General features: G+C 44.0%; 1 long non-coding RNA gene across 9 annotated transcripts in view; it reads right to left on the reverse strand.

The window, feature by feature from the left end:
- Window positions 1–1290: 1290 nt before the first annotated feature.
- Window positions 1291–26010, reverse strand: part of LOC118533146 (uncharacterized) — an 80742-nt gene continuing 56022 nt past the window's right edge. For 4 of the 9 annotated variants that reach the window (XR_013446644.1, XR_013446647.1, XR_013446646.1 and 1 more), the window contains 4 exons: window positions 12900–23294; window positions 5220–5341; window positions 4443–4753; window positions 1291–4278 (listed from right to left, as the gene is read on the reverse strand). This is a non-coding gene — a long non-coding RNA (uncharacterized LOC118533146). The remainder of the gene's footprint in view (window positions 4279–4442; window positions 4754–5219; window positions 5342–12899; window positions 23295–26010) is intronic. The other 5 variants (XR_013446649.1, XR_013446651.1, XR_013446648.1 and 2 more) reach the window with 5 other exon arrangements.

A 26010-nucleotide genomic window follows, 5' to 3' on the forward strand; every position in this document is an offset into this window, starting at 1 on the left:
GATGGGGACTGGAGTTAACTCCAAGGATTGCTGGCAACTGCCAAAAGCTAGCGGAGAGACGTGGGGCACATTCACCCTTTGGGCTGGCAAGAAGGAACTAATCAATCCTGTGCTTACCTCGATTTTGGACTTCTGGCCTGCAAAACTCTTGAGAGAATAAATTTCTGTTGCTGTGAGCCACCAAGTTTGTAGGAATTCATTATGGCAGCCCCAGGAGACGAATACAAGGCCCCAGCTTGTCCTTTCTATCCACATTTTATTGGCCAAAGCAGGTCACAGGGCCAAGCCAAAAGTCAAGGGGCAGAAAGAAGATGCTGAAGCATTATGAGGCCATGACAGGGGGGAGTTTTGGGGTAACTATTTAATCTAGCACCCATAAGATTCAGAAACCCTTGTATTCTGAAGTATCTTGAAGCAAGGTGGTAGCGTCTAATGATTATCAGTGTGGGTCTTGTATGAAGAAAGTTTTGGGCCTGCATCCTCATTCTGGCACTTCCTACTGGTGTGATCTCAGGCAAATTACTTAACCTCCAAGCATCATTTCCTTTATTTGTAAAATGAGAAAATTAATACTGCCTGTCTCACAGGACTCTTGTTAAGGTTACGTGAACTGATGTTGGTGAAGTGCTTCAGCTGACATATAGTAGGGGCCGATCAGCGTTACCTGTTACATTATTATTGCTGTAATACAGCTTACAAATACAGGCAGTATTTTTCTTTAGGGACTTTAGAAGTGAGATGAAGATGGGCTTTGCAAAGGTTGTGAGGTTTGAAGTTTGATTTATGAAGCAAGTTTAAGATATGTTAATGACCCTTTGGGTAGGCATGGGTTGTATTTCACCAGGAAAGAGAAGAGCCTATTTGCCTGAAGAACAGCCAGTTCATTTGAGATGACATTAAACTGAGTATAAAGGAGGGGTGAGATAAAGTTCCCAACCACAGAGCAATAAGGGGCTTTGTCAGGGAATTCACATGGGACAACGCTGAAGGAAGGGGGGGGGGGGCGACACAAAATACTACGTGGGGCTTTTGACATCTACATGTTGCAGAGCCTTGGAACAAAGTGGACATAACATAAAGATATAATCTCAGGAGTCGATTGCCTCAACTGGAACTCAGAATCTTAGTGGGGGAGGGGCGGACATGCTTTTTTTCAAAGGGAACCAGCTTATGTGGAAGACGTATGGAGTGACCCTATGTATCCAGGAATATTCACCTACTGGGCTTGCCACACCCCGGGGAAGTTGGTGGAGAACCTGTGGGAAGAGGTCAAAGAAGAGAGACACAGAGGGCATTCTTATTGAGTTTTATTTACATCATATGATTAGATGAACAAAGGGTATTTGGTTGTCTTTAGGAAAGGTCAACTAGGATAAAGGGAATAGTGGGAACATGTGAAGAAACGGAAAGCACTTTAACTTCCAGAACATTGGAGGTTCCTCATTAGGCTGAAAGCAGCAGGAACAACCAGCTTCTGACCTTCCTTAGAAAAGATGAAGCAAACAAGGGAACTGTTATTAGAATTTTATTTTTGCAGACAATGAAGCATTTGTTGGGGGAAGCGTATTATATTGATAAACGATAGCTAAATCTCATTGAGGACTTATGATGGGTCAGCCACTTATCCATTCATTACATGCTTTATCACATTTAGTCCTTGCAACGACTTTATGAGTTAGTACCTTTAATCTTCATTTCACAGATGAGGAAAAGAAGCTAAGCCAATTGCTGAAGGTCACAGAGGAGGTGGCAGAACTGATTTCAGAGCACATGCTCTTCCCCCTTGAGTCATGCTGCCCTCACTGCCTAGAGAGTGGGTCAGTCACCGCTATCTTTATGAGCATGGGAGACTTTTGGAAGAAGGTGACCCCCAAGGGTCTAGTGGATGGTGACAGGAACGAGCCAGCTGGTGCCAAGGGACCAGGAAACCTGAGCTCAAGTGGCCTATGATGTAGGATTAGGAAATGGGCCAAAATGTGCATTAGCAAATCCATGCTTTCACCCACTGAACGCCTTTGTTTAAGGAATGACAACTGTCCTCTTGTTATGTACTGAAGTCATCATTTCCTGAGCCTATCATGCAATTTCATACTTTTGGACCTTTGAAAAGCCTGTTCCACTGCTTGGAATATCATTCCGCCTCTCCTCTACCTGGCAAACTCCTATTCTTCTTCCAAGGCTCAACTCAAGTGGCATCCCCTCTTCTGAAGTCTCCTCTGTCTCCTTGACTAGCTGTGAGCCCCTGGTGACAGAGACCGTGTCTTCCTCACCATATCTGCACTCTCTATCTCTAGCATAGAGCTTGGCGTAGTTATGTATCAGTGCAAGTTGGATGGATATACACATCAACGTAAGTCCATGTCTGTTAGTCACCATAAAATGATCAAAATGATATAAGCAGCACACAGGGCTATTTGTCTAGTATCTTGGAGACACGCTATTGCCTATTCTAATTGGAAGGCAAAAGTTAAAGAAGCATGCAACCTATTTTCTTTTGAAAGAAAATTTGTCTTGCTGTTTTATGTGAGCAGGTAAAATATGCTCATAAAACAATCTGTTCTGAGAGTGGCAAATGTTTCAGGAAAATTCCAATGGAATAAGTTCTTTGTGATTTCATTACCTAACCCTCTATACAAATGACTGGAAAGACAAAGATGTACATGAGGGAAATGGTTCCAAATATTATAGAAGGAAGCAGAATAGCTGAACAGAAATTTGTTATTAAGAAAGATTTATGCAAATCTCAAGAGTGCCTTAAAAGTTAATCTTTAAAAAAAAGCCCTCTAGTCTGAGCAGATTATGCTTAAGAAAATCTTTTTGAAGAAATCCATGGAAAAAAATATTTCATAATTTAAAGGAAAATAGCATACACTTAGAATAGCAATTTAGGATTAATTGTTTTAGGTAAAGTCACACCAAAAATATTTCTCATTGATATATCTTGCTTACCTGTTTTCTAGGTTATTTGTGAGAGTTCTTATTTCAGCTAAAATGTGTTAGTTACAATGAGTCAGCCGAGTTCATTTTTCAAGCAAGATAATATATTAGAAAAGAGAACTGTTCTCTTTGGAGATGAGCCAATGAAATGTTGGACTGTCAGAGTTCATGGAATAGGAAATGATGGGTCCAAATATATATTTTCTCAGGTTGGGATAGAACAAAAGCAGTTACAATAAATAAATCTCATTACTTGTTGATTCATACCTTTGCTCTAATCAACTAAGAAGAAAATGAGCCACTAACATGTAGAAATGTGAATTTTAAGCATTTATGTATCTCATGGTCCCTGTACAAGGTTTGAAAGGAGTGAACAACAATTTTTGAGTCCACACCAGACATGTGTGCCAAACATGGCCTCCTCAGGGCCCAGGCAGCTCTGTTAGGTATTTGTATGTAGACCTTAGAGACTAAACTGGTCTAGATGTAGACATTTTAGAATTGGAAGGATCTTTAAAGATTATTACAAAAGCTACCATTTACTGAGTGCTTCCTCTGTTCCCGTCACTGTGGAAAGCACTCCACATGCATTATCTCATTTAATTCTCAGAGCAACCCTACAAAGTCAGTATGATTAGCTCCAGGCTTACAGATAAGGAACCTAAGGCTTAGAGAAGTAAATGCTCCAAGTCTTATAGCTGGGAAGTGGTGGACCTGGAATCAGGAAGCAGGTCAGACCCTGGGGTCTCCCTTGGACATGAACACTGTAATTATTAGATGCTACTACACATTTAAATTTCTCTTACAAAAATCCTACTAGGTGAGCCAGCCCATGTTTGAGTACTCTCATGATACTATGAGCCCTGTAAGGTCAGAGATGGTGGTATGTATTTTTTCTTACGATTGCACACACTATATATAGCAATACAGCCTTGCCCACCAGTCATATTTGTTGAAAGAACAAATCCCCTTACTTGCATATCAAACTTTCATGTGTTTAGAAGTTGAGAGAATCTGTATGATTATATCATTCTTCTGCCCCATTGAAAAACATAGCTTTTAACAGATGGGAAAACCTAAGTCTAAAAGGAATGAATGAGTTGACCAATATCGTACAGCAATGGAATATTACCTCAGGTCACTCTCTCCAGCTCTACTCAAGGGGCCAGAAGACGTCTCTTTACTCTGTCTCTAATCTTCTGCAGCTTCTCCCTCGGTCTCTCTGTGTCTCCCTGGCTTTCCATCCTCCTTCTCCATGTCTCTCTGTTATAATCCAGAGAGCAGAGACTATACCATTTTACATGGCTTTACCAATCTCTGTATCCCAGAATCCAGAAGACTCTTGAAAATATTGATTGATTAGATGGATGAATCACAAAAATATGTCATTTTTATCCAAAACACCGTTATCCTCTTTTTAGATCTGAGACCACTCTCTGCGTTATAAATTTCTGTAAGCCACACTTTCATGACACAATGAGAAAGCTACAGAAAAGAATAGTCACCTGATGTAATTTAACAAACTCTTAAGTCTGGCGTTGTTTTTATGTTTTAATCCCTGAGAAATGGGATCTGTTGTAGCTCATTTTCTTCCTTTCCTATTGATTCATATAGGTGAGGGTACTGTTCAGGACTCTGCCCTTACATCAGTCTTCTAGAGAACCCCTAAAACATTCAAGGGCAATGCACACGTGGAGTGAGAATGTGTAGAATTCCATCTTTCCTGAGAACAGCTGACAGTCTTAGACACAGAGCTCCTTGTGTTCTGCGGCAAAATGAAAGGATTTCCCCCCCGGCAAATCCCAAGGCCTCCATTCTGTAAAAAAAAAAAAAAATGCAGGCCATGTTCAATAGCAGGTGCAGAATTGCTGATGGAATTCCAGCTCTAAGGGCCATATTGCAGGGTTTTCATGCCTGTAAATGTGCTGCTTTACTCTTTAGGAAGATTTCAAGGCTAAATTTGGGAAACACGGGAAGGCAAACACCTCGTGCCCAACTAAATGGGCTAATATGTGGGCTCTCTTGGCATAGTCCCCTCCTTGTTTTGGCCACGAGGTGGTTAAAGCACCTCGAATGAGTCTGGCCATGTTTTATCCAAAAGTATGATTGCGGGCAGCACCAGACACTGCTGTGAGGCCACGATCCTACGTTAGCTATAGGGATGGAGAAAGCGTCTCAACAGGACACAAATTCAAGACAGTCTCAGAGCCACCTGACCTCGCAGGAATCACCGGGAAGAGACATTCCAGAGTTCCATGCCCACCAGCATCTTCCCACCCTACCTGATTACAGAGACAACTGTGCCGGCAGCCTGCACACACGGGACTGTCGCAGGATGTTCCATTCTCTCATGTGAAGAGCTTTCAGAGATGAGAAGCATGGAGTCTGCTCTTCGTCCCCAATCCTTTTAGGTTGCACCAAAAAAAGGAAAAAAAAGAAAAGCAAAAAGAAAGATAACCAGCCCTCCCACCCCGGAAGGGTAGCGGGAGGAACAGAAGGCAGGAAGAGCTGAAAGCTTGTGTCACCCAGAGCTATGGGAGAAAGTGGTGAAGGTGAAGAAGGGTGAGGTGAGGTCCTTAAATTGTCCCATTCACACAGTGTGGGCTCTAATACCTGTATTTATTAGTTCTCTCAGCCCTCGTTATGTTTGGGCTTCACTTGGCTGGGAAGAGGTAGTGTCCCTGCTCTGCACAATTTTTCCAGGTAATTCTGATTCTTAAGAAGATTTTCTAGGTCATGGGCATAATGGGCCATTTTTCTTCATAATCCAGAAAGCTGCATTATGTTCTCTAGTCAACATGCCAGGAGGAGGTGGACATACAGTTACCGAAGTCGGGGGACCGGGGACCCATCATTGCTCAACACTTAACAGTTTAAAGGGGCTTTCCCACTTTATGATTTCTTTCTCCTGGAGGCCCTGTGAGAGAGGCGCCACATGAAGTCTGCCTGTTTTATGGAAGAGGGAAGAGAGCGACTTTGCTGGGGCCTCATGAGGGGTGCATGAGGGGCAGAGGGGGCCTGAAGGCAGGTTTCCCAACCCAGCCGTCCTGCTCAGCCTGCTCTCCAGGCTTATTTCCCTAACAAGTTCCCTTTGCTTCTTGCTAGGGTGGTATGAAGGTGTGATGGCGGGTAGGACTGCAAAGGAAAGGCAAGACCATGCAACTGCAAGGGACTATGGGTCAAGAGTTGGCTCCTTTCATATGTGTGCTCCCCACAACCAGCAGTCCGGGAGCTGCCCCTCTACCCCCCCAGGCTCACTTTGGGACTTTGGGAGCTAGGTGCAGCTCAGCCCTCAAGTGAATACTCTACGTTTTGTCATGCTTATCGCTTTACTAAGCCCACATCTTCACCAACATCACCCGCTGAGTCTCTGAGATACATGGTGAGTCCTTCTTTCTCTGAATAAAAATTCTATTTTTATTCAATTATTATGCTCATTGGCTTTTAAAATAACCATAGATCACTAAGAGGATCACCTTGGGAGGGGGGATCAGTTTCTGGTCCCACCCCCTCCCTCTCTAGTTTCCTTTTCTAGAAACGAGCCCTTTTGAGGGGGGAAAGATGGGGGAGGAGTAGGGGACCCTATTTCAACTGGTCCTCGGAATTGAGCTGGATATCTACCAGACCACTCCGAGCACCCACGAAACCAGCCTGAGATGTAAGAAGATCTGGATCTCTACAAACAGAATATCGCAGGCAGTTGGTTTTGAGGTATGAAGCGGGGAGCCATGATTCCGCAGGCAGATATCGGAGGATAAACGGCAGCGGGAGGGTGCCTGGACGTGGGGATCCTACACCGCCAGTGAGTGACAGCCTCGCACGCTGCGGATGGGGCACAGACTCGCAGACCGGTAGCTTCGGGAAAGAACTTTAGGGCAGCCCCCGGGGTGGAAAACCAGTGCGGCGGGGTTCCGTCTGCGAACTGCAGCCCCCAAGGCGGAAACCCGGAGTGGAGGGGTCGTGTGCACGAACTGGGAGCAGCTGGCGGTTTTAGAAGCACAAAGGGCAGAGACGTGCCCCGACCTGGAGGCAGGACTGGGAGCGCTGCGGAGGGGCGCACAACCCAGGACACTGCAGTTTATAGCAGCACGGACAGAAACGGAGACAGTGTGGCCTGGAGAGCTCACTGAAGAACAGACTGCGATCTCTCTGCTCTGAGGCAGAGGGTTGGAAACGATCTCTTCTGCTCTGACTCGCGGAAGAGACGCCGAAAGCCGCCAGGGAAAGCCGCCAGAGAACCAAAACCCCAAAAAATGATTCCCACTGAGCCCATCCCCCACCACAGGGGGGCAGGGCAACTCCACCTGAACAGGGTTGCCTGAGTAACAGCGGGGCAGGCCCCTCCCGCAGAAGACAGGCTGGGGAAACAAGAGGCCAGCAACCCTAAGGTCCCAAGAAAACAGGTGCATCTTGTTTGGTTTCTGGTCAATAATTTGGACTCTATACCTTCCCTCAAACACCCATCAACAGAATGACTAGGAGGATGAGCCTCCAAAATAGAAAAGACTCAGAGATTATGACTTATGCTGCAGATTTACAAATGGATGCAGATATAACCAAGATGTCAGAGATGGAATTCAGGCTAGCAATTGTGAAGACAATGGCTAGAATGGAGAAATCAATTAATGGCAACAGAGAGTCTCTAAGGGCAGAAATGAAAGGTGAATTGGCAGAACTTAAAAATGCTATCAATGAGATCCAATCCAATCTAGATAATCTAACAGCTAGGGTAACTGAGGCAGAAGAGCGAATAAGCGACCTGGAAGACAATATAATAGATAAAAAGGGAAAAGAAGAGGCCAGGGAAAAACAACTCAGAATCCATGAAAATAGAACCAGAGAAATAAGTGACACCATGAAGCATTCCAATGTCAGAATAATTGGAATCCCGGAGGGAGTGGAGAGAGAGAGAGGGCTAGAAGATGTATTTGAGCAAATCGTAGCTGAGAACTTCCCTAATCTGGGGAGTGAAACAAACATTCAAGTCCTAGAGGCAGAGAGGATCCCTCCTAAGATCAAGGAAAACAGGCCAACACCCCGGCATGTAATAGTAAAACTTGCAAATCTTAGAACCAAGGAAACCATCTTAAGGGCAGTTAGGGGGAAGAGATTCCTTACGTACAGAGGGAGGAACATCAGAATAACGTCAGACCTATCCACAGAGACCTGGCAAGCCAGAAAGGCCTGGCAAGACATATTCAGGGTACTAAATGAGAAGAACATGCAGCCAAGAATACTTTATCCGGCAAGGCTGTCATTTAGAATGGATGGAGAGATGCACAGCTTCCATGACCGGGAGAAACTGAAAGAATATGTGACCACTAAGCCAGCCCTGCAAGAAATATTAAGGGGGGTTCTATAAAAGGAGAAAGACCCCAAGAGTGATATACAACAGAAATTTACAGGGACAATCTATAAAAACAACGTCTTCACAGGCAACATGATGACAATTAATTCATATCTTTCAATAATCACTCTCAACGTGAATGGCCTAAACGCTCCCATAAAATGGCACAGGGTTGCAGATTGGATAAAAAGACAAGACCCATCCATATGCTGTCTACAAGAGACTCATTTTGAACTTAAAGATACATCCAGACTGAAAGTGAAGGGATGGAGATCCATCTTCCATGCCAGCGGACCTCAAAAGAAAGCTGGGGTAGCAATTCTTATATCAGACAAATTAGATTTTAAACTAAAGTCTGTAATAAGAGACACAGAAGTACACTATATCATTCTTAAAAGGTCTATCCAACAAGAAGATCTAACAGTTGTAAATATCTATGCCCCCAACATGGGAGCAGCCATCTACATAAGCCAACTGTTAACCAAAATAAAGAGTCATATTGATAACAATACGTGAATTGTAGGAGACCTCAATACTCCACTCTCAGCAATGGACAGATCATCTAAGCAGAAAATCAACAAGGGAACAAGAGCTTTGAATGATACATTGGACCAGATGGACGTCATAGATATTTACAGAACATTCCACCCTAAAACAACAGAATACTCATTCTTCTTGAGCGCACATGGAACTTTCTCCAGAATAGACCATATACTGGGTCACAAATCAGGTCTCAACCGATACCAAAAGATTGAGATTATTCCCTGCATATTCTCAGACCACAATGCTCTAAAACTGGAGCTCAATCACAAGAAAAATTTGGCAGAAATTCAAACACTTGGAAGCTAAAGACCACTCTGCTCAAGAATGTTTGGGTCAACCAGGAAATCAAAGAAGAACTTAAACAATTCATGGAAATCAATGAGAACAAAAACACATCGGTCCAAAACCTATGGGATACTACAAAGGTGGTCCTAAGGGGGAAATACATAGCCATCCAAGCCTCACTCAAAAAAAAAAAAAATAGAAAAGTCCCGAATTCACCAACTAACTCTACACCTTAAAGAACTAGAGAAAAAGCAATAAATGATGCCTAAGCCACGCATTAGAAGAGAAATAATTAAAATTAGAGCAGAAATCAATGAATTAGAAACCAGAAACACAGTAGATCAGACCAACGAAACTAGAAGTTGGTTCTTTGAAAGAATTAATAAGATCAATAAACCACTGGCCAGACTTATCCAAAAGAAAAGAGAAAGGACCCAAATTAATAAAATTATGAATGAAAGGGGAGAGATCACGACTAACACCAAGGAAATAGAAACAATTATTAGAAATTATTATCAACAACCATAGGCCAATAAACTGAGCAATCTGGATGAAATGGAGGCCTTCCTGGAAACCTATAAGCTGCCAAGACTGAAACAGGAAGAAATTGACAACCTGAATAGGCCAATAACCAGTAACAAGATTGAAGCAGTGATCAAAAACTTCCCCAAAAACAAGAATCCAGGGCCTGATGGATTCCCTGGGGAATTCTACCAAACATTCAAAGAAGAAATAATACCTATTCTACTGAACCTGTTTCAAAAAATAGAAACAGAAGGAAAACTTCCAAACTCATTCTATGAGGCCAGCATTACCTTAGTCCCCAAACCAGGCAAAGACCCCATCAAAGAGGAGAATTTCAGACCGATATCCCTGATGAATATGGATTCCAAAATCCTCAACAAAATCCTAGCTAATAGGATCCAACAATACATTAAAAGGATCATCCACCACGACCAAGTGGGATTTATCCCCGGGATGCAAGGGTGGTTCAACATTTGCAAATCAATCAATGTGATAGAACACATTAATAAGAGGAGGGAGAAGAACCATATGGTCCCCTCAATTGATGCAGAAAAAGCATTTGACAAAATACAACATCCTTTCCTGATTAAAACTCTTCAGAGTATAGGGATAGAGGGAACATTCCTCAAGTTCATAAAATCCATCTATGAAAAACCCACAGCGAATATCATCCTCAATGGGGAAAAGCTGAGAGCCTTTCCCTTAAGATCAGGAACACGTCAAGGATGCCCACTCTCACCACTGTTGTTCAACATAGTACTAGAAGTCCTAGCAACAGCAATCAGACAACAAAAAGAAATAAAAGGTATTCAAATTGGCAAAGAAGAAGTCAAACTCTCTCTTTTCGCAGGTGACATGATACTTTAAGTGGAAAACCCAAAAGACTCCACCCCCAAATTACTAGAACTCATACAGCAATTCAGTAATGTGGCAGGATACAAAATCAATGCACAGAAATCAGTTGCTTTCTTATACACTAACAATGCAACTGTAGAAAGAGAAATTAGAGAAATGATTCCATTTACAATAGCACCAAAAACCATAAGATACCTCGGAATAAACCTAACCAAAGAGGTGAAGGATCTATACTCTAGGAACTACAAAACACTCATGAAAGAAATTGAAGAAGACACAAAAAGATGGAAAAATATTCCATGCTCATGGATCGGAAGAATAAACATTGTTAAAATGTCTATGCTACCCAGAGCAATCTACACCTTCAATGCCATCCCGATCAAAATTCCAATGACATTTTTCAAAGTGCTGGAACAAACAATCCTAAAATTTGTATGGAATCAGAAAAGACCCCGAATCACCAAGGAAGTGTTGAAAAAGAAAAACAAAGCTGGGGGCATCACGTTGCCCGATTTCAAGCTATATTACAAAGCTGTGATCACCAAGACAGCATGGTACTGGCACAAACACAGACATATAGACCAATGGAACAGAATAGAGAGCCCAGATATGGACCCTCAACTCCATGGTCAAATAATCTTTGACAAAGCAGGAAAAAACATGCAATGGAAAAAAGACAGTCACTTCAATAAATGGTGCCGGTAAAATTGGACAGCCACATGCAGAAGAATGAAACTCGACCGTTCACAAAGATAAACTCAAAGTGGATGAAAGACCTCAATGTGAGACAGGAATCCATCAAAATCCTAGAGGAGAACATAGGCAGTAACCTCTTTGACATCGCCCACAGCAACTTCTTTCAAGATACATCTCCAAAAGCTAGTGAAACAAAAGCAAAAATGAACTTTTGGGACTTCATCAAGATAAAAAGCTTCTGCACAGCAAAGGAAACAGTCAACAAAACAAAGAGGCAACCCACAGAATGGGAGAAGATCTTTGCAAATGACACTACGGATAAAGGGCTGGTATCCAAGATCTATAAAGAACTTCTCAAACTCAACACCGAAAAAACAAATAATCAAGTCAAAAAGTGGGCAGAAGACATGAAAAGACCCTTCTCTGAAGAAGACATACAAATGGCTAACAGACACATGAAAAAATGTTCATCATCATTAGCCATCAGGGAAATCCAAATCAAAAATCCAAATCCAAATCACATTGATATACCACCTTACACCAGTTAGAATGGCAAAAATGGACAGGGAAAGAAACAATAAATGTTGGAGAGGTTGTGGAGAAAGGGGAACCCTCTTACACTGTTGGTGGGAATACAAGCTGGTACAGCCACTTTGGACAACAATGTGGACGTTCCTCAAAAATTAAAAAATAGAGCTACCCTGTGACCCAGCAATTGCACTCCTGGGTATTTACCCCAAAGACACAGATGTAGTGAAAAGAAGGGCCATATGCACCCCAATGTTCATAGCAGCAATGTCCGCAATAGCCAAACTGTGGAAAGAGCCGAGATGCCCTTCAGCAGATGAATGGATAAAGAAGATGTGGTCCATATATACAATGGAATATTACTCAGCCATCAGAAAGGGTGAATACCCAACTTTTACATTAACATGGATGGGACTGGAGGAGATTATGCTAAGTGAAATAAGTCAAGCAGAGAAAGTCAATTATCACATGGTTTCACTTATTTGTGGAACATAAGGAATAGCATGGAGGACATTAGGAGAAGGAAGGGAAAAATGGGGCGGGGGGAATTGGAGGGAGAGATGAACCATGAGAGACTATGGACTCTGAGAAACAAACAGGGTTTGGGGGGGGGGGATTGGTTAGCCCAGTGATGGGTGTTAAGGAGGGCACGTACTGCATGGAGCACTGGGTGTTATATGAAAACAATGGATCATGGATCACCACATCAAAAACCAATGATGTATTGTATGGTGACTAACATAACATAAAAAAAAAAAGAAAAGAAAAGAAACGAGCCCTTTAATCTCTTGTAGGGAAGTCATCTGATATATATCTCCATGTTTTCTATAAACTATGCATTTTCTGCTATTTCTTAGTGCATGGCATCTATGACTCTGTTAAGGTGGGTATGGATTTATTCTCTTACATCTCCACCTGTTTACCCTCCCCCTTTCTCCAGTACAGTTCTATTATAATTTTTTAACATTATTATAAATGTAATACATAAATAAAGCTTACCACTGAGTCAAATACTGTGATTCATTTTTGTATTCATTATCAATTGCTACAAATTACATAAAAACCTAGCAATAAAACAATATTTAACATTTATTATCTTATCTGTGGGTCTTAAATTTGGGAACAGCTTAGCCAGGTGGCTATGGCTTGGGAGCTCAGTCAAGATGTCAACCCAATGACTCACGTCTGTCCCACATGCAAAATCCACTGGCTCCTCTCCCAAGGTCCCTCAAAGTCTCATCTAACCATCAGTTAGAAGTCCAGAATCTCATTGTTGAAATCAAGCTCAGGGAAGATGAATCTCCTCAGGGGTAGTTCCTTGAAAATATTTCTTCAAATGCAGCTCCTCTCAATCTGAAGACCTGTGAACTAAAGAGACAAGTTGTCTGCGGGCCATACACCCAACATACATTGGTGAGACAGGTATATAATAACTCCCCTGTCAAAAAGTGAGGGAAGAGGAGACAGGAGTCAATGGTCCATAGCAATTCTTAAATTTAGCACTTGACAAGATGCACTTGACCATTCCTTGATTAAGACTCAGAGCCTGGGAAGAATTCTCCTTGGCTCTTGGCCTGAGCATTTCTTTCTAGCTACTGTGTCACTCTTCCATTTCCATGATAGGTAGACTTTGTTTGCAGGTGAGAAGCCGTCTTTATGATTTGTTCTATTTCTATTCCTTCTATTCCTCAGTCCAAGCTGGAGGTGTTTTTGCCAATACAGTTCTCATAAAAACTTTATAGATCTCCTGTGAACCTTACTGGAGATTCATGCCATGGGACAAAAGCCACCTCCAGAAATCCCTTTGGGATTAGCTCTTTTCTACCTTGAGATTTTGCTGAGATAACTGAGGGACAGAATCCCTATGTTGCTTGGAGGCCTTCTTTTACTGAACAGTTTTCTGAGGCATTGCCTTAGATATTTCTGAAGTTTTACTCCTTTTTTGTTTGTTTGTTTGTTTTACAACCACATATTCAGCTTCACGTTTATGCTGACTTACTTTGCTTTCCTGACTTTGCCTGGATTTGATCTTTGCTTGGGAACCATTTCATAATTGTAAAATCATTAGCCATCTGGAGATGCTGGGAATTTCTGGACTAGCGAGTACCATCTCTTTTTGGTTTAAACAAAACAAAAGCTATCTCTCTACTCTCACATGTCACTCCTGAGCTAGACTGCATACTTCATTAGATCCATTTTCCATATTGCCCCAGGCAACAGCATTGTTAAACTTTCTGTTCCTATGTAACAAGAGCTGCCTTTCCTCCAATTTCCAATTATAGTTCCCCCACTTTCTTTTAGGTTTTCCCCACTATCCTCCTCAAAGGCAATCATGCTTCTACTAACAGTATCTTTCATATCTTCTAGGCTTTCACTAACATTCCCCTGAAGGTCCTTCCAGCTTCAGCCAAAGTCTAGATCCACACCCACATTTTTAAGGTTTTTATTATAGCTGCACCCCACTTGCAGGTACCAAAACCTTCATAAGCCAGACTTATCCTAAAACCTAGTGCCTTAAAGCAGCGATATGCATTTATTATCTTATATAGTTTCTGTGGGTCAGGAATTCAGGAAGAACTTAGGCCAGAAGTTTGGGCTCAGGGTCTCATGAACTTGCAGTCAAGGTGTTGACTGGGTAATGAAGTCATCTGAAGGCTTGACTGGAGCTGGGGGAGCTATATCAGTGAAGGCTCACTCACGTGTTTGGCAAGTTTTGCAGGCTGTTGGCTGTCTCTTTGTTCTCAGGCTGCTTAAGTGTCATGGAAGCTGGCTTCCTGCAGAGCAACTGATTTCAGAGAGTAGGCTAAAAGTCTCAGTGTCTTTTATGACTTAGTCTCAAACTCACTTGCCATTATTTTCGCAAAATCATGGTTGTTACATGATTATTCCTAATGAATGAGGGAGGAGATTATACAAGGGGCGTGAAAACCAAGAAGTGGGGATCAATGAGTACCTCTTGGAAGGTGGCTATTACTATTTTTTTCCTGTAATTAATAATTACCTAATTTGTTTATTTGTTTAATTTTATATGTATTAATCTCTATTTTTCCCCAAATGTTTCAACATCTTTCAAACACCTAGGAATTTTTTTTCCAAACTTCAAAATATATCAGATTATGTACCACTTACCTTTTTTTCTAATATGGACATCTGCCTTCCACATCCCTCTATCTTTTGGCTCCATCTGGGCTAGTTCTTTCCTAGGCTTGATGCACAGTTTTCCTCCTAGGACTTCCCTTCACCATTATTCTACATTGCAACTCTTGTGTTCTGGATCCCAGGTCTTTCTCTTTGTTGAGTTTCTCTTTCATTTCAGCAGAGCACAGGCTCCAAGAGTTTGGGAAACAGTACGTTAGAAATAAAGTTTTTGAGTTCTGTGTGTTTGAAACTGTCTCTGTTCTACCGTCACTCAGTCCTTGCCTATCCACTCCTACTTAACATCAAAGAGCTAGGGGCACCTGGGTGGCTCAGTCGGGTTAAGCATCTGACTCTTGATTTTGGCTCAGATCATGATCTTGGGATCATGAGATAGAGCCTCGAGTCAGGCTCTGCACTGGGCATGGAGTCTGCTTAAGACTCTCTTTCCCTCTCCCTCTGCCCCTACCCCCCTCTAAAAAAAACCAACACAACACAACAACAACATTGAAGGGGTAAAATGATGACTATGACCTTGGCTCATGTGGGTGGAGTTTGTCAAATTGTAGGCTCCTTTGGTGGGTGTCAGGGAGCAAGTGGGCTTTTGTTTTCCATTGCTAGATTCTCATTTTCCACTGTGCAGACATCATTCCTCTGGGGCCACTCGGGTTCTCCAGAGAAGAGTACTCCAACCTCCTCCCTGGGGTAGAAGGGGGCATGTACCCCTGACTGCTGCATTCTGGGAGCAGGGCCAAGGCAAAGAACTGAGGGCTTCACATGTACTATATAGGCCCATAATCATCCCACTTGTAGCCCCAAGCTTCCCCTGCCCTAAACTGTGCCTTGGGCCACCCATCTTCAGCTCAATTTCTCCAGAAAACAAAGCAGAATCCCCCCTTTTCTCATTGGAGAGTGAGTAGAGATGGGGTTATATGACTCTTCAGAGTAGGATGGGTCCTGTCGGTTCAACACCTCAATGTTGACCCTTTTAAAGAGCTCACCTGTTCATCAGGCCCCATCGCCAACCTGGCTGCAACCTTCTACACCTACGTTCCTCTTCCAAGCTAATTCAGTCCCTCATGGGTCAGTCTGCTCAGGCTGCCACAACTAACTACTATAGACTGGGTGGCTTACATAGTAGACATTTATTTCTCATGGTTCTGGAGGCTGGAAGTCCAAGATGAAGGTGCCAGCATGATTAGGTTTTGGTGAAAACCATCCTGGCTTATAGGTGGCTGCCATGCCATGTGCTCACATGACCTCTTCTTTGTATGCACACACTGAGGAGAGAGAGATCTCTGGTCTCTCTTCCTCTTCTTATTATGAGATATCCGATCAAGGCATACTCTTAAGACCTCATTTAACCTTAATTATCTCCCCAGAGGCCCCGTCTCCAAATGCCACCTCACTGGAAGTTATACTTCAGCATATGCATTTTGGGGGGGGGGGACACAATTCAATCCATAGCACCCCATCTGCTTTCTTTATCCCCTCAATTTATAGAAATCTTGTAGCTTTTTATTTTTACCCTTTCATTTTTATTCTTTTTGCCTATGGGTTAATGTCTATTTTCAATCGCTTTTTTTTGTTTGTTTGTTTTATTTAAATTCAAGTTAGTTAATGTAGTATATTATTAATTTGGGGGTAGAATTTAGCGATTCATCCACTGCATATAACAGCCAGTGCTCATTCCATCAAGTGCCCGCCTTTCAATTTCTTTACTATTGTTTTAATTGAGGTTTTAGAAACGAAACAAAGCTGAACACATTTGGTCATTTCTCCATGTGTAACCATAAGTCCAAGCAGAGCATTCCAACTCGTAAAACAAAAACTGTGGCACAAAAGCTCAAAACAAAAGGAAGCCAACCTATAAACACCCCAGACTTGGGGAAACAGGGGAACCTAATGAGGTTGCCCCAAATGAGCGTGCCCTTTTCCAGCTCCAGTCTTGCAGAAGATGAATCTTTACGCCTTCACCGAACAGGAAAGTGCTGTCTCTTCTCCAGCGCCCAGCTCCCTTTCAAGCATCTGTAGCCTGTGTTGCCAGCATGGGTGCGAGAGCCAAGGAGAGCAGATGGTTTTCGAGCCCTGATTAATCACTGCTCTTCCTTCACTTAGCTTTCCAGCTGTGCTTCACTTTCTCCTTCCTGCCGTGGAATCATTTCTGCTGGTTCCTTTTCTTCCAGGGAAAATGTAAGAAGCACTCCTGTCTTTTACTAAATCTCTTCTGGCCACCAGCTCCACGTTGCCCATGGTCAGCACTGTTTTGGGGCTTATCTCAGAGCCCTCCGTAGGCTATAATCTTCTTCTATGGCATGAGGAAAATCTATTCTTGTCTAGCTCTTTGGCCTCTGATGGGAATGGCATGGCCAACAGCAAGCAGAAAGTCAAAATAAAGGAGCCCTCCATGGGTCTGAAAAGGCTTTCTGTATGTCTTCTAGAGCTGGACACAAGAAGGAAGGCACCTCTAAGCTTTTTAGCTCCCTTTTCAGCCTTATTTCTAAGTCACATGGCACATTAGAAACCAAAATGGAGTCATCAACGATGAAGCATTAGAGTCTGGCAATTGGTTGGTTAGATTTGTTAGTGCTGAAATAGTACGTTTTGGCACATGGTTTTGGTGGTGGAGTAACCTCTCTCAGCTCTTTTCTCTATGCAATGGTTCTGAATCACAGACGTGCATCAAGATCGCCTTGCGGGGTGCATGGGTGGCTCAGTCAGTTAAACGTCTGACTCTTGATTTCAGCTCAGGTCATGAGAATCAAGCCCTGCATCAGTTCTGTGCTCAGCACAGAGTCTGCTCGAGAATCCCTCTCTCTCTCTCTCTGCCCCTCCCCCAGCTCACACGCACAAGTGTGTGCCCATGCTCCCTCTCGCACACATTCTCTCTCTGTCTCTCTCTCTCTCAAATAAATAAATAAAACCTTTAAAAAAAGTCACCTTGGGAATTTTGTCATAAGACAATATGTCCACATCACACCCTAAGAGTTTATTAGAGTCATTTGTGCTTTGGAATAGCTTTCCAGGTGATTTTGGTTAAGAAGCATTGCTCTAAAGAAATATCTTTAAAGTGAAATAGGCAGCACAGTTGAATAATTATTAAAAAATATAAACTCTGGATACCTGTGTACAGGTTCTGGCCCCAGCTAAGTTGCTTCTCTCATTAGTAGGGAGATCATATAATTTATTGTCCACATTAGGATACATTTGAGAGTAGAAGAGGGAGCTATTAATAACTATATCAGAACAAGAGGCATAAATTGAAACTGTCCGGACAAACCGGTCACCCTACTCATTAGCCAAATGAAAGATTGGAGTAGACAACTCTGAGGTCCCTTTCAGATTTACGATTCTATAATTCATGACCACTGGGACAAGCGCAAAATATGTTTTCATTGCAAATGCATGCAGGACAGAGTTGTTTAGGTCATCTAGGCTCAGGGAAACTAAAAAGGCAAACACACTCAGCTTAGAGGCTGGAGCCCTGGTCAGCACGGAGGCTAGCAGGCCAGGCGGAGACAGCACACAGGACTGAGTGACCCTCCCCCAGCAAAGGCACCGCAAGGCACGCGGCGGCGGGGGCAGATTCACAACCAGGGTTTGTGGGAGCCAACCGCTAACTGCCATCAGAACCCCAAGGATAGAAACGAATGTCATTTGAGGTCTCTTGACATTTGTACGCACTTCCGGGTCATATTCCAAAATGACATTCTGAGACATTTAGACACTCTGCTGTATTATCTTCCAATAAGTTCCACAAGGAGTTTATACTACTATTTCCTTGGTGCCTCACATGTGACACAATTAGGAAAAACGGCCCTTAGGTCAATCAAATGTTCTGGTTAATTATATGTTAGCATGTAGGGCACCTGGGTGGCTCAGTTGGTTAAGCGTCCGACTTCGGCTCAGGTCATGATCCTGGAGTTCCAGGATAGAGACCCATGTCGGGTTCCCTGCTCAGTGGAGAGTCTGCTTCTTCCTCTCCCCCTCTGGTTGTGCTCTCTCTCGCTCTCTCTCAAATAAATAAAATCTTAAAAAAAAAAGTCAGCATGTAGACTGCACACAGCAATTAGACTACACACAAATTACCAGTTTTCTAAAAATCACAATAATAAAATAATACCTCCCCCAAACCCCTCAAACTCTGATCATTTTATCCGTCGTATTTTAGAAAGCACTCCAGGACTCTGTATTGTCATCCTAAGGATGTCACACTGTAGCTGTGACAGGTCAGCCTAATGGAACCTGGGATATCGACAAGTTTCTTACGTTGGTGCTCATCCATCAGGAGGATGTTTAGGGCGAGGTGTCAGACAGGGAGCAGAAGCGAGCAGAGGACACTACCAGCACGCAGCCGGCACTCTGTGGTCTCAGGGAAATGGGCTGAACTTGCTTGTTTGCACGGTTTGGGCATCATGGAGTTGGCAGAGACGTGGGGACAGAGACACACTCAGATAAGACGGAAGGCAGAAAAAGGGAAGTGGGGGTAGAGGTAGAGGGAGGGGGGAAGCAGGGAGGAAAAGGAGAGGGGACAGAGAACGTGAGAGAGAAAGAGACAGACAGACAGGGAGAGAAAAAGGAGGAGGGGGAGGGGACAAAAGGAAGGAGAGGCTCAAACATAGAAACAGAGAAACAGAAAGATGGAGAGCGATACCAGCGAGGGGAGGGGCGAGGTACGGGAGCCAAGTTAGGTGTCCGTGTGCACACACACACACACATATTAGTGTGTCTCTGGGGCAACAAGAAGGTAAAGCCTAGGTTTGAATTTTTAGTCAAAACCTCAAAAGTCTTGTGTCGGAACATAGGAAATGGCCCGGCTCACATAGTTCGCTGAAGCTATTTTGATGACCACAATCCAGTTCATTTCACGTAGATGCAGGCTCATGCTGCCTGGAAGGAAATTGCACATTGCGACTCTGCTTTCCTGGTGTAATCAGTGGCACCGGCATTGATGGAAAGCTTCTCGCCGCTGCCCTAATAGGAAGCCAGCCGATTGCAAACAGCTCTGTTTCCACGACCTCGGCTGTGTCGTTCATTTGTCAGAATGCGTGCCCTGCATGCGTTTGGGATGTGAACATGCTTAGCCAAGGATTAGAATTCTCCTGGCTGCAAAATGGTTTTTGCTTCTTACTGATTCTTACCTGTGGCGGAGAACAGTAGCACAGCAAGGAAATATGGCTATTGTCTGGCTAGGAGTCGTTTTCAGAGAGCCTTGGAGGAGTGCCTGTCCCTGAGAGAATGGAGGAGGAGAAGGAAGCCAAGAGGTCATCATTTGGCTCATCAGCTGACAAGGGTTTGATGTGACCAGAATGGCCAGCATGAGGCTGGTGTCTTCAGGACAGGTTTGAAAACAGATAACAAAACACTTCCTTTCACCTGAGGAAATGCATACTTCTCATCCCCATGTACTTCAAGAAAGGCCCAATGGAACTGGAGGAGGTCCAGGGATGAGCCAGGGAAATGGCCAGGGGACTGGAGGACTGGGCAGGTGGGACTGTTAGTCCAGAGCAGCAGAGGCAAAGAAGGGATGGGACAGATCTCTGAAACAAAGAAAGGTGTAGGGATGGAGACTGTGGGCTTGATCGCGAGATTCTTGGATGTCAAACCCTTGAAGGTTTAGAAAGGTCATGTTAGGAAAAAAGAAATAAACGCATGAAGTTTTGGAGGGAATGGTGAACTTAGGGAACTTGTAGGTGGTTGCTAAATACCACTAATCACCACCCCATAGATGCTCATTGGCTTTGGGCATGAACTCTCCTGATTCAATCCAAGCAGGTGGTTATGAATTTGTCTCTCTGTCAGTGCTTAGTCTATACCCTGGTATTTGCCCTAGGATATAGGATATAGGGAATTTGCCCAACAAAATTTGGACACCTGGTGAAAGGTGTCATGCTGCCAAATGGCAGGTACAGAGCAAGAGAAAGGAAGGGCAGTGTCCTGAGAGTGAGCTTAATAAATGTCATGCAGAAAGAGCCAGCACAGACCAAGACAGAGAATCAGGGGATGGTGGCACAGGAAAAGGTTCTAGGGAATCCCTGAGTCGTCACGGAGGCCGAGGAGGATCCCCCTCCTCGGACATCTCCGACCTGGGAGGGTTGGGCATGTTCGAGATACTTCATGTCATTGCAATGTTCCTAAAAATAGAAGATCAAATGTATCCAAATCCTCTTGCTTGGTGAAGCTATTCAGGAAATAGAATGATGAAGCATTGCAGGGAGCACAAGATAGATATGATGGAAATCACCATTCTGGAGTAGATGGGCCTCCTCTGTCTCCCCCTTCTCCCAGCCCTATGGCCTCCTGACACTTGCCAGGCTTCCTAGTCTGTGTATTTGTCCGACTGTGCCGCTAGATTGTGAGCTCCACCATGGCAGAAGCTCGGTGTCACTCATTAACAAATTCACTTGGCTCATCTCGGGGTTGGATGAATAGACCGCTGTCACTCTGGCTCTAATTGGGACATGCGGTTGTCCGTGTGCCCTCCATAGGCTTTATCTGTCCTTTCTAGGGCACTTAGTGCCCTCCCCGAAACTCTTCCATTGCTCTGTCCTCAGGCACAGAAACATCCCTAGAGAGGATCAGACAAGCGTTTAGAGAACACGGAAGTCCCCATTTCACAGAGGAGAAGATGGAGGTCCAGACAAGGAAAGTCAAGTCAAGCCCAAGTCCATCCCATAGGGAATCTGTGCTGCCCGGAAGATCCGAACTCAGACGATCCCTGCATCACCGCTCTTGTTGCTAGGCAGTGCCCCATCAGATGCTCGATGGTTGCCCAAATTCTCACAGACCACATTAATTGATTTAGTCACTTTTAACTTTGTGCGAGAGGGAGGGCGGAGCTGAAGTGCAGAGAGTTCGCGCTACGTCAACGCTCTCAGAGATAAGCTGTCCCACCACGTTAGTGTCAATGACGGTTGTGGAGGGTGAGGTGGGCGGCCGGGAGAGACCTGGAGGGAAGGAGGCAGGCTGCAGGGGAGGGAGGAGCCGAGCGGGCCTGCCCAGGGCTCCTCGTTGCTCTTGGCTTACAAAGTTCTGTGTCAACTAGCAAGGCTCCTTAGCCAGATGTTTCAGGTCCTTTCGGATCTGTGCCCAGCCTGCTTTTCTAGCCAGACTTCTCCTAAACGGCGGTGTTAAGAGCACATGTGTTTCTGCAGCAGATCAGAATTCTCAAATAACTTTCACATCCACTATTTAGTTTGATTTTTCTGGGGACTCTATGAGGGAGGAAGGGGTGCCGAGAAAGGAAAAGCTGGGGCCTCAGCAGCCTGTTGACTTTGCCCAGGGCCTCGTGCAGGGTTGGGGCCAACACCACCTCTCCTGGCTCTTGTCTGGTGCTCTCCCTGCACGCGTGTCCCCTCGCTGCCTTGTTCACACACCCCTGTCCCTGCCTCCACTCAGAATTCCCACCCCTCTCTGGCCCGCTCAGTGAATCCCTTTCCCTCAACTCCTGATTCAAGGCCCACTTCCTCCACGAAATCTTCCTTGAAGTCTCCGACCCTTTGCTCTCCCAGTCCTGGCACCTTTAGCCTGCTCAGGTGGCCCCTAAAATGGGCTTTCTTAGATTACTAGAAACTTCGTTGTGTTCATGTCTGTCTCACTGGAGGGTGTGGGTACAACATACCTCTGTTTACCCACAAAGCCTCACCCAGGGCCCGGCTCTTGGTCAGAACTTGTTGGTGGCCAACACCTCCCCCAGGGATGTGACAAGAAGTGTGAGCCCAGCTGGTGTGTCTCAAATGTAAAGATCCAGGCAGCCCCTGCTGCCCACCTTCTAGAGAAACCACCCCTGAGACGGGGGCCTCAGATTTCATTAATATTTTCCACTAAGAGCACCAGTTTCCACTGATATTTGGAGGGCAACTGATTTCTAGAAGTACAGCCCAGAGGAGGGCTGGTGGAATTATGGCAAGGGGGAAGCAATCTCATAAAACTTCTCACTGAGCTGTCACAACTGAAAATACCTCCAGTTACCTGGAGACCTGTAAGGAGATTTGACTAGAGCTCAGGTGAATGATATTTGATGAGCCACCAGTCTTTAGAGGAAAAGCCATGCTTGGATCAGCACAGGCTTGCCCAAGATAAAACAGAATTCCAAAAACTAGATAATTCAAAGAGTTCTGAGTCAAAAGTTGAGATAGTTCCTAGACTTTGAATCATGCCCAAAGAAGTGCCTTAGAGTTTGTTGCTTTTGGAGAAGAGCAGGCTTACAAATAGGATGGAGGACTTCACGATGTTTTCTTATTTTATTACTTTCAATCCACTGATGCGATTCATTTCTTGATTTCCTTGTTCACTCAGCAGTGATATTCTCCTGCGTTTTCTCTGTGCCAGCATTTTCTCTGCTCAAAAACTTGAGGTACAACTTGAGGGGGCATTATCCTTGTGCACAAGCAACTCTTGTTCTGGTAGGTTGTTCTTATGTGGTGAGCAGAAGAGATTATTTCTGTTTTACAAAAGAGGAGACACAATTTCAGAGAAACTTGGAGAATTTCCCTTGTCACATCTCAAATATATAATGAAGCTTTTAAGAGGTTGCTGTGAGAACCCTCTCCTCTTCTCTCAAACCTTGACAACAGTCCCCAAAGAGCTGTAATTTATCATGTAAACAAGTAGTTCTGAACTTGACACCTGTATTCTCCCTCCCTGAATCACAGTAGATCTTAAAGCCCAGAATAAATTGAGGGCTTGAATTCAGGTCTGCACAACTTCACAGAGTTCAAAGTTGTATGGCCAAACTCTATTGCCTCCCACAGTGCTTGTGCGGGACAAGACTTTTAGCCTGAGAACCAGCACGTCCCAGGTCTAGGTACACAAGTCAGTTTCTATAAAGAAAAGGAAGACTTTCTTGGCTACAAAAGAGCCAATCTTAAGGTCGGGGATATTCCCGAAGAGCCTACCCAACACAAGTCTGGAGTGTTGGGTAGTTCATTTTAAGGTCATTTGAGACTAATTTATACCTTCCTCGAGTTTAATTGGTTCATTCATTCCCACCCCATCCCAACTCCCTGAAATGAAAGAAGCATCTATTACTGACATAGAGCAACAAAAGGATATCTCCTCCAATTTGATGTTCTGTTCTGTTCTGCAAATGACAACAGGAGAATTAACCCCCGAAAAGAGAAAAATCAACCCGGCCCTCCTCTGAGGGATGCCGCACCCATATACAGGAAGAGATGGAACTGTCTCTTTAGAGGATGCACATGTTGATTTAAAAGCGGGCTTTTATCCCAGGGTCCTGGGATCGAGCCCCAGGTCGGGCTCCCTGCTCAGCGGGGAGCCTACTTCTGCCTGCCACTCTGCCTACTTGTGCTCTCTATCTCTCTGTCAAATAAATAAATAAAATCTTAAAAAAATAAATAAACAAAAGCGGACTTTGTCCATGTTGTTGCCCTAGACAGCACATGGATTCAATGGAGCACTGCCTTGATTTGCCCGATTCCCAGCTCTGTTTTCATGCTTCCAAGTGGGAGATCAGGAGGCCTGGTGGAGGGAAGCGCGACTGTGTTCCCGGATGATGACTTACTGCACGCTGTGTAATGGGATCGTTTCAGAGGCTGGATGCCTGATTGATTTGTCCTTTTCTTGTCTTCAAGAATTCATGTATAAAATGTTTTCGAGGATTGCTAATGTCATGCTGATGAATCTCTTCAAATGCTCTCTTCTTTGGGGGAATAAATAGCTATCATCTCCTCTTGCCACGATATTGCTCTTTTCCACTGGCATTTTGTGGAATAAATGGGCAACATTTCTCTTCGACTTCCCTTATGCAGACACACGCATGCACGCACACACACAGGTGCACGCATGTGTGTGAGCACACACACATACACACACATACACACACACTGGTTTAGAATTTTTTTGCCCTCTAGTCCACTTTTAAAGGAGTATCTTTTTTAAGGATGGACTTTTAATTTTTTACAACCTGATCTGTCAGTCAACTCTCCTCAAATACATTCCTTTTGCAGAACGACAGGGCTGGAAGTTCAAAGGCTTTTTATCTTAGCACACTGCTGGGCATAAAGCAGGCAACCAAACTATTGGCTAATTGAGGTATTCACGGTGGGGAGAAAGCATTCCCTAAGCCATGGGCAGGGGATATCTTCTTCCTGGAAGAACAGCAAGGTAATTTGGGGAAGACTGTCAAGGAGGAGAGATAACTCGGTCCACAGACAGGTCTTAAGGAATTACTGTTCAGACCACGAACTCTGGAACCAAGTAGAAGGCAATTCTAATCCTATCTCTGCTGTTTACTGACACTGTGACCTTGAGCAAACTGCTTAACATTTCTAGGCCTCCACGTCTTCATCTGTAAAATGGGGACAATATGACTACTTACTCCACAGAGCTTTTGTGAGAAGGTCATGATAGAAGTGTGTACAGGGCTCAGCATGGTGCCTGGCATCTAGAAAACACTCAGTTGAGCCCTTATTATTCTCATAATTGCTAGAGTAACACAGAGACCGCCCAGTGGGATGGAAGGATGGTTCCCTCAGGAGCCAGAAACCTGGGAACCTGCATTTCCAGTCTCGTGTAGAAGGGGGCTGTGCCCGTCACTAATACCACACCCAGCTTCTCATTCTCTGGTGCTGCTCAAATGGCAGGAGAGTTGCACATGCTCTCTTCCCACAAGAATCCAAGAAGCAAAAAGCCAAAGTTTGATGAAGCGTGTTTCTGTTTAATTGATGGAGTAGGCTACCTTTATGGGCTTTTCTTAAAATGCTTGGGGCTGAGTTGGAGAAAAGCCATTAAGGACATTTTCGGAGGAGAGATGTTCAGCAAGCTTCACTAGAAGAGATTGGAAGATTGGACCATCTTTCTCTTTTGAAAAGCTTTTTGTGAGGAGCTACCGACAAGCCACAAACAACCAGATCCATCACTTTGGCAGGATGGTTTTCCCAGGGCCCTCGAGCACCAACTGTAACCCTAAATGGCGATCTCTACTTATCTGGGACAATTTCATAGAAAAACAGGAGAAGCAAAACCACTTTTCCCAACGTTTCACTTATTAAGTCTGTATGAAACAGTCAAACAACTTGAGAGAATAGGATAATATAACATCTCAATCGTTTCAATGAGGATTTCCTTCCATTCTTACTGATATACCCTCTCTTTTTACCTAGCACAGGTGCGCTAAGGATGACTATTTCCAACTTCCT

Source organism: Halichoerus grypus, chromosome 3 (assembly GCF_964656455.1).
Source record: "Halichoerus grypus chromosome 3, mHalGry1.hap1.1, whole genome shotgun sequence".
NCBI classification, from domain to species: Eukaryota; Metazoa; Chordata; class Mammalia; order Carnivora; family Phocidae; genus Halichoerus; species Halichoerus grypus.